Source organism: Pantherophis guttatus, chromosome 11, assembly GCF_059756535.1.
Source record: "Pantherophis guttatus breed Tessera chromosome 11, ASM5975653v1, whole genome shotgun sequence".
NCBI classification, from domain to species: domain Eukaryota; kingdom Metazoa; phylum Chordata; class Lepidosauria; order Squamata; family Colubridae; genus Pantherophis; species Pantherophis guttatus.
The window spans coordinates 3,089,708-3,096,260 of NC_142073.1; the positions used below are offsets into that span (position 1 = coordinate 3,089,708).

Below are 6,553 nucleotides of genomic sequence, written 5' to 3' on the forward strand. Positions count from 1 at the left end.
AATGGGCTGCTGAGTTCTTCATTCTGGTTCTAAGAACCATTGCCACGGTCAAAATTACACCAGGCAAGAAAACTATAAATCCTATTCTCAATCAACAGCCGCAGATAGCATTAATAATGGCCGTTTAGGTTTTCTTTCTGGTTCTAAGAACCACAGCCATGGCCAAAATTACACCAAGCAAGAAAACTAATTGGTATTTCCACTCCTCTGCCCAGGAATCATTGTCTCTTTCCAGGAAGAAGACATTTGGCTTGTTCCTCCCCTCACTTTGTGAAGCTATAAAATCTATTATCGTTCAACAGCCACTCCTAGCATTAAAATGGGCTGCTGAGTTCTTCATTCTGGCTCTAAGAACGATCGGCATGGCCAAAATTACGCCAGGCAAAAAAATATATAAAAAATTTATTATCAACAGCCACACCTACCATTAAAATAGGCTGTTCAGGGTTTTTTTTTTTTTTGGTTCTAAGAACCATCGCCACGGCCAAAATTACACCAGGCAAGGAAACTAAATCTATTACCAATCAGCAGTCATACCTAGCATTAATAATGGTCGTTGATGTTTTCTTTCTGGTTCTAAGAACCTTCACCATGGCCAAAATTACACCAAGAAAACTAATTGGTATTTCCACAATCCACAGCCACACCTATCGTTAAAATGGGGCCATAGAGATTTTCTTCTTGGTTTTAAGAATTACTGCCATGGCTAAAATTATGCCAGACCATAAAACTATACAATCTTTTATCAAGATCAGCCACACCTCCCATTAAAAAGTGTGGTGTCCTGTGTTAATGAAGCTGACATGCTCTGGGGGATTCTTCTACAGGCTTGTTTTGATTCACTTCATAAAGTAGCAGTCTTCATGAAGATCATATTCATTCTTGCTTTCCATTTTCACCATCAACACTGCAGGCTGACAACTGACTCTTCTGTCTTCTTAGATGGTGTGGTACATGCCTTTGAGATAAAACAACAACATTACTTCAGCTGCCATTGCAGTTTTACTACTAATATACAATCCAACCATGGTTACTATGATATTACCTCAGGCAGAGCTGTTATCTTATTCCCTAGGAAAACTGGTTAGGGAAGATAACCCCCCCTCCATATCCTAATATTTAGAAAACACAACTAAAATTACCTCACTTTGTTCAAGGCCAGATCACAACCGAAGTCTTAAGAGGTCGGGCTGTGGATATTTTCTTGCTCTCTTGTTTCTTCTTCTTTCTCTTGTTTCTTCCACTCCTCTGCCCAGGAATCGTTGTCTCTTTCCAGGAAGAAGACATTTGGCTTGTTCCTCCCCTCACTTTGTGAAGCTATAAAATCTATTATCGTTCAACAGCCACTCCTAGCATTAAAATGGGCTGCTGAGTTCTTCATTCTGGTTCTAAGAACGATCAGCATGGCTCAAATTATGCCAGGCAAGAAAAGTATAAAATCTATTATCAACAGCCACACCTAGCATTAATAATGGCCGAGGAGATCTTCTTTCTGGTTCTAAGAACCATTGCCATGGCCCAAATTACGCCAGGCCTGAAAACTAATTAGTATTGCCATAATCCACAGTCACAGCTACCATTAAAATGGGGGCATAAATATTTTCTTCTTGGTTTTAAGAACCACTGTCATGGCTAAAATTATGCCAGACCATAAAACTATACAATCTTTTATAAAATACCGACCAAACCTTGCATTAAAAAGTGTGGTGTCCTCTGTTAATGAAACTGACATGCTTTGGGGGATTTTTCTACAGGCTCATTTTGATTTACTTCGTGAAAAGGCATTCTTGCTTTCCATTCCTCTTCCATTTTCACCATCAACACTGCAGGCTGACAACTGACTCTTCTGTCTTCTAAGACAGTGTAGTACATGCCCCTTTGAGATTAAAACAAAAACAAAAACCAACATTACTTCAGCTGCCAGTCGTTTTACTACTAAGAATATACAATCCACCTTGGTTACTATTTCCTCAGACAGAAGTGTTATCTTACTTAGTAAGAATGGACTGTCAGTTAGTCGATGATCATCCTCCCCCTCCATATACTAAAAATTTGAAGAATAAGAGACACGGCTAAAATTACCTCAGCGTGTAGAAGCCACATCACAGCTGAAGGCCAAGGCGGCTTGAGCTATGGATATTTTCTTGCTCTCATTTCTTTTTTTCTTCTTTTTCTTCTTTCTTCCTCTCTTGTGCTCAGCAAGCATTGTCTCTTTCCAGGAACAAGACATTTGGCAGCAGGATTTCACTTGTTCCTCCCTCAGTCTGTGAAGCTGGAAACTATAAAATCTTTTATTTCTCAATGGCCTCACCTAGCATTAAAATGGGCCACTTAAGCTTTTGTTTCTGGTTCTAAGAACCATTGCCATAAGCAAAATTACACCTGGCTAGAAAAGAATAAAATCTATTGTCAATCACCAGCCACACCTAACATTAAAAGGGGCTGTTAAGTTGTCTGTTTTGTTCTAACAAACATTGCCATGGCTAAATTATTTCAGGCAAGAAAACTACAACTGCACTGAGAATGATGATCATTGGCTGTGTGTGAAATTTGATAGACTAAAGGTGTAAAGTAGGGAGGGGGGTGATCCAGAAGGATTCCCTTCCAGTATGATCCTCAGGGACTGGGAGAGGCTAGTGGGGCCCTCTCAACTCTTAAGAACCACAGCCAGGGTTAAAATTACACCAGGCCAAAAAAGTAATGAGAATTTTAGTAATACATGGCCACAGCTTGCATTGAAAAGGTCCATAGAGATTTTCTTTCTGGTTTTAAGAACCATTACCAGATCTAGGACTAAGCAGGCAAGAAAACTATGAAATTTTTTATACATCATGGGCCATACCTAGCATTAAAAAAAAGCTGCTGAGATTTTCTCCCTAGTTCTAAGAACCATCACCTAAAATTATGCCAGGCAGAAAAATATAAAATCTATTTCCAATCACTGGTTCCACCTAGAATTAATGTATGTGGTGTGCTGTCTTAATGAGACTAACATATGTTTTGTGTGATTCTTCTACAGGTCAATTTTCATTTACTTGATGAAGTAGCATTCTTGATGAAAATCAGATTCATTCTTGTTTTCTATTCATTCCTCTTCCATTTTCACCATCAACACTGCAGGCTGACAACTGATTCTTCTGTTTTCCTAGATGGTGTAGTACATGCCTTTGAGATAAAAGAAAAACAATGTTGCTTCAGTTGCCATTGGAGTTTACAACTAAGAATACAAAATACAATGTAGTTACTGTTTTCTCAGAAGCAAGTGTTATGTTACTCCCAAGGAACAATGTATCCCCAACAGTGGATGATTATCTCTCCTCTCCATTTCGAAGAATAAGAAACTCAGCTAAAATTACCTAAGGATATAGAAGGCCAGATCAAAACCGAAGGCCTTGCTCTCTTGTTTCTTCTTTTCTTCTTTCTAGTTTCTTCCTTTCCTCTGCCAAGGAATCGTCGTCTCTTTCCAGTAAGACGACATTTGGCTTGTTCCTACCCGCAGTCTGTGAAGCTACAATGGTATAAAATCTATTATCCATCAAAAGCCACACCTAGAATTAAAATGGGCTGCTGAGTTTCTCTTTTTGGTTCTAAGAACCATTGCCATGGTCCAAATTACGCCAGGCAAAAATAGTATAAAATCTATTAGCCATCAACAGCCACACCTAGAATTAAAATGGGCTGCTGAGTTTCTCTCTCTGGTTCTAAGAACCATTGCCATGGCCCAAATTACGCCAGGCAAAAATAGTATAAAATCTATTAGCCATCAACAGCCACACCTAGAATTAAAATGGGCTGCTGAGTTTCTCTTTCTGGTTCTAAGAACCACTGCCATGGCCCAAATTACGCCAGGCAAAAATACTATAAAATCTATGATCCATCAACAGCCACACCTAGAATTAAAATGGGCCGCTGAGTTTCTCTTTCTGGTTCTAAGAACCATTGCCATGGCCCAAATTTCGCCAGGCAAAAATAGTATAAAATCTATTTTCCATCAACAGCCACACCTAGAATTAAAATGGGCTGCTGAGTTTCTCTTTCTGGTTCTAAGAACCATTGCCATGGCCCAAATTTCGCCAGGCAAAAATACTATAAAATCTATTATCCATCAACAGCCACACCTAGAATTAAAATGGGCTGCTGAGTTTCTCTTTCTGGTTCTAAGAACCATTGCCATGGCCCAAATTACGCCAGGCGAAAATAGTATAAAATCTATTATCCATCAACAGCCACACCTAGAATTAAAATGGGCTGCTGAGTTTCTCTTTCTGGTTCTAAGAACCATTGCCATGGCCCAAATTACGCCAGGCAAAAATAGTATAAAATCTATTAGCCATCAACAGCCATACCTAGAATTAAAATGGGCTGCTGAGTTTCTCTTTCTTGTTCTAAGAACCATTGCCACGGCCCAAATTACGCCAGGCGAAAATAGTATAAAATCTATTATCCATCAACAGCCATACCTAGAATTAAAATGGGCTGCTGAGTTTCTCTTTCTGGTTCTAAGAACCATTGCCATGGCCCAAATTACGCCAGGCAAAAATAGTATAAAATCTATTATCCATCAACAGCCATACCTAGAATTAAAATGGGCTGCTGAGTTTCTCTTTCTTGTTCTAAGAACCATTGCCATGGCCCAAATTACGCCAGGCAAAAATAGTACAAAATCTATTATCCATCAACAGCCACACCTAGAATTAAAATGGGCTGCTGAGTTTCTCTTTCTGGTTCTAAGAACCACTACCATGGCCCAAATTACGCCAGACAAAAATAGTATAAAATCTATTTTCCATCAACAGCCACACCTAGAATTATAATGGGCTGCTGAGTTTCTCTTTCTGGTTCTAAGAAACATTGCCATGGCCCAAATTACGCCAGGCAAAAATACTATAAAATCTATGATCCATCAACAGCCACACCTAGAATTAAAATGGGCTGCTGAGTTTCTCTTTCTGGTTCTAAGAACCATTGCCATGGCCCAAATTACGCCAGGCAAAAATAGTATAAAATCTATTAGCCATCAACAGCCACTCCTAGAATTAAAATGGGCTGCTGAGTTTCTCTTTCTGGTTCTAAGAACCATTGCCATGGCCCAAATTTCGCCAGGCAAAAATACTACAAAATCTATGATCCATCAACAGCCACACCTAGAATTAAAATGGGCCGCTGAGTTTCTCTCTCTGGTTCTAAGAACCATTGCCATGGCCCAAATTACGCCAGGCAAAAATACTATAAAATCTATGATCCATCAACAGCCACACCTAGAATTAAAATGGGCCGCTGAGTTTCTCTTTCTGGTTCTAAGAACCACTGCCATGGCCCAAATTACGCCAGGCAAAAATACTATAAAATCTATGATCCATCAACAGCCACACCTAGAATTAAAATGGGCCGCTGAGTTTCTCTTTCTGGTTCTAAGAACCATTGCCATGGCCCAAATTTCGCCAGGCAAAAATACTACAAAATCTATGATCCATCAACAGGCACACCTAGAATTAAAATGGGCTGCTGAGTTTCTCTTTCTGGTTCTAAGAACCATTGCCATGGCCCAAATTACGCCAGGCAAAAATAGTATAAAATCTATTTTCCATCAACAGCCACACCTAGAATTAAAATGGGCTGCTGAGTTTCTCTTTCTGGTTCTAAGAACCATTGCCATGGCCCAAATTACGCCAGGCAAAAATACTATAAAATCTATTAGCCATCAACAGCCACTCCTAGAATTAAAATGGGCTGCTGAGTTTCTCTTTCTGGTTCTAAGAACCACTGCCATGGCCCAAATTACGCCAGGCAAAAATACTATAAAATCTATGATCCATCAACAGCCACACCTAGAATTAAAATGGGCTGCTGAGTTTCTCTTTCTGGTTCTAAGAACCATTGCCATGGCCCAAATTACGCCAGGCAAAAATAGTATAAAATCTATTATCCATCAACAGCCATACCTAGCATTAAAATGGGCTGCTGAGTTTCTCTTTCTGGTTCTAAGAACCACTGCCATGGCCCAAATTACGCCAGGCAAAAATAGTATAAAATCTATTTTCCATCAACAGCCACACCTAGAATTAAAATGGGCTGCTGAGTTTCTCTTTCTGGTTCTAAGAACCATTGCCATGGCCCAAATTACGCCAGGCAAAAATAGTATAAAATCTATTTTCCATCAACAGCCACACCTAGAATTAAAATGGGCTGCTGAGTTTCTCTTTCTGGTTCTAAGAACCATTGCCATGGCCCAAATTACGCCAGGCAAAAATACTATAAAATCTATTAGCCATCAACAGCCACTCCTAGAATTAAAATGGGCTGCTGAGTTTCTCTTTCTGGTTCTAAGAACCATTGCCATGGCCCAAATTACGCCAGGCAAAAATACTATAAAATCTATGATCCATCAACAGCCACACCTAGAATTAAAATGGGCTGCTGAGTTTCTCTTTCTGGTTCTAAGAACCATTGCCATGGCCCAAATTACGCCAGGCAAAAATACTATAAAATCTATTAGCCATCAACAGCCACTCCTAGAATTAAAATGGGCTGCTGAGTTTCTCTTTCTGGTTCT

The 6,553-nt window shown here is 39.5% G+C and overlaps 2 long non-coding RNA genes across 2 annotated transcripts; both read right to left on the bottom strand.

Annotated features, from left to right (window-relative positions):
- Positions 1-446: 446 nt before the first annotated feature.
- On the bottom strand, positions 447-2,568 carry LOC117670965 (uncharacterized). The gene is made up of 3 exons (XR_015729621.1): positions 2,083-2,568; positions 1,143-1,876; positions 447-958 (listed from the first exon to the last, which is right to left on the bottom strand). It is a non-coding gene; the product is annotated as an uncharacterized LOC117670965 (long non-coding RNA).
- Positions 2,569-2,759: 191 nt separating this feature from the next.
- LOC148112255 (uncharacterized) lies at positions 2,760-4,460 on the bottom strand. The gene is made up of 2 exons (XR_015729622.1): positions 3,357-4,460; positions 2,760-3,165 (listed from the first exon to the last, which is right to left on the bottom strand). It is a non-coding gene; the product is annotated as an uncharacterized LOC148112255 (long non-coding RNA).
- Positions 4,461-6,553: the final 2,093 nt, after the last annotated feature.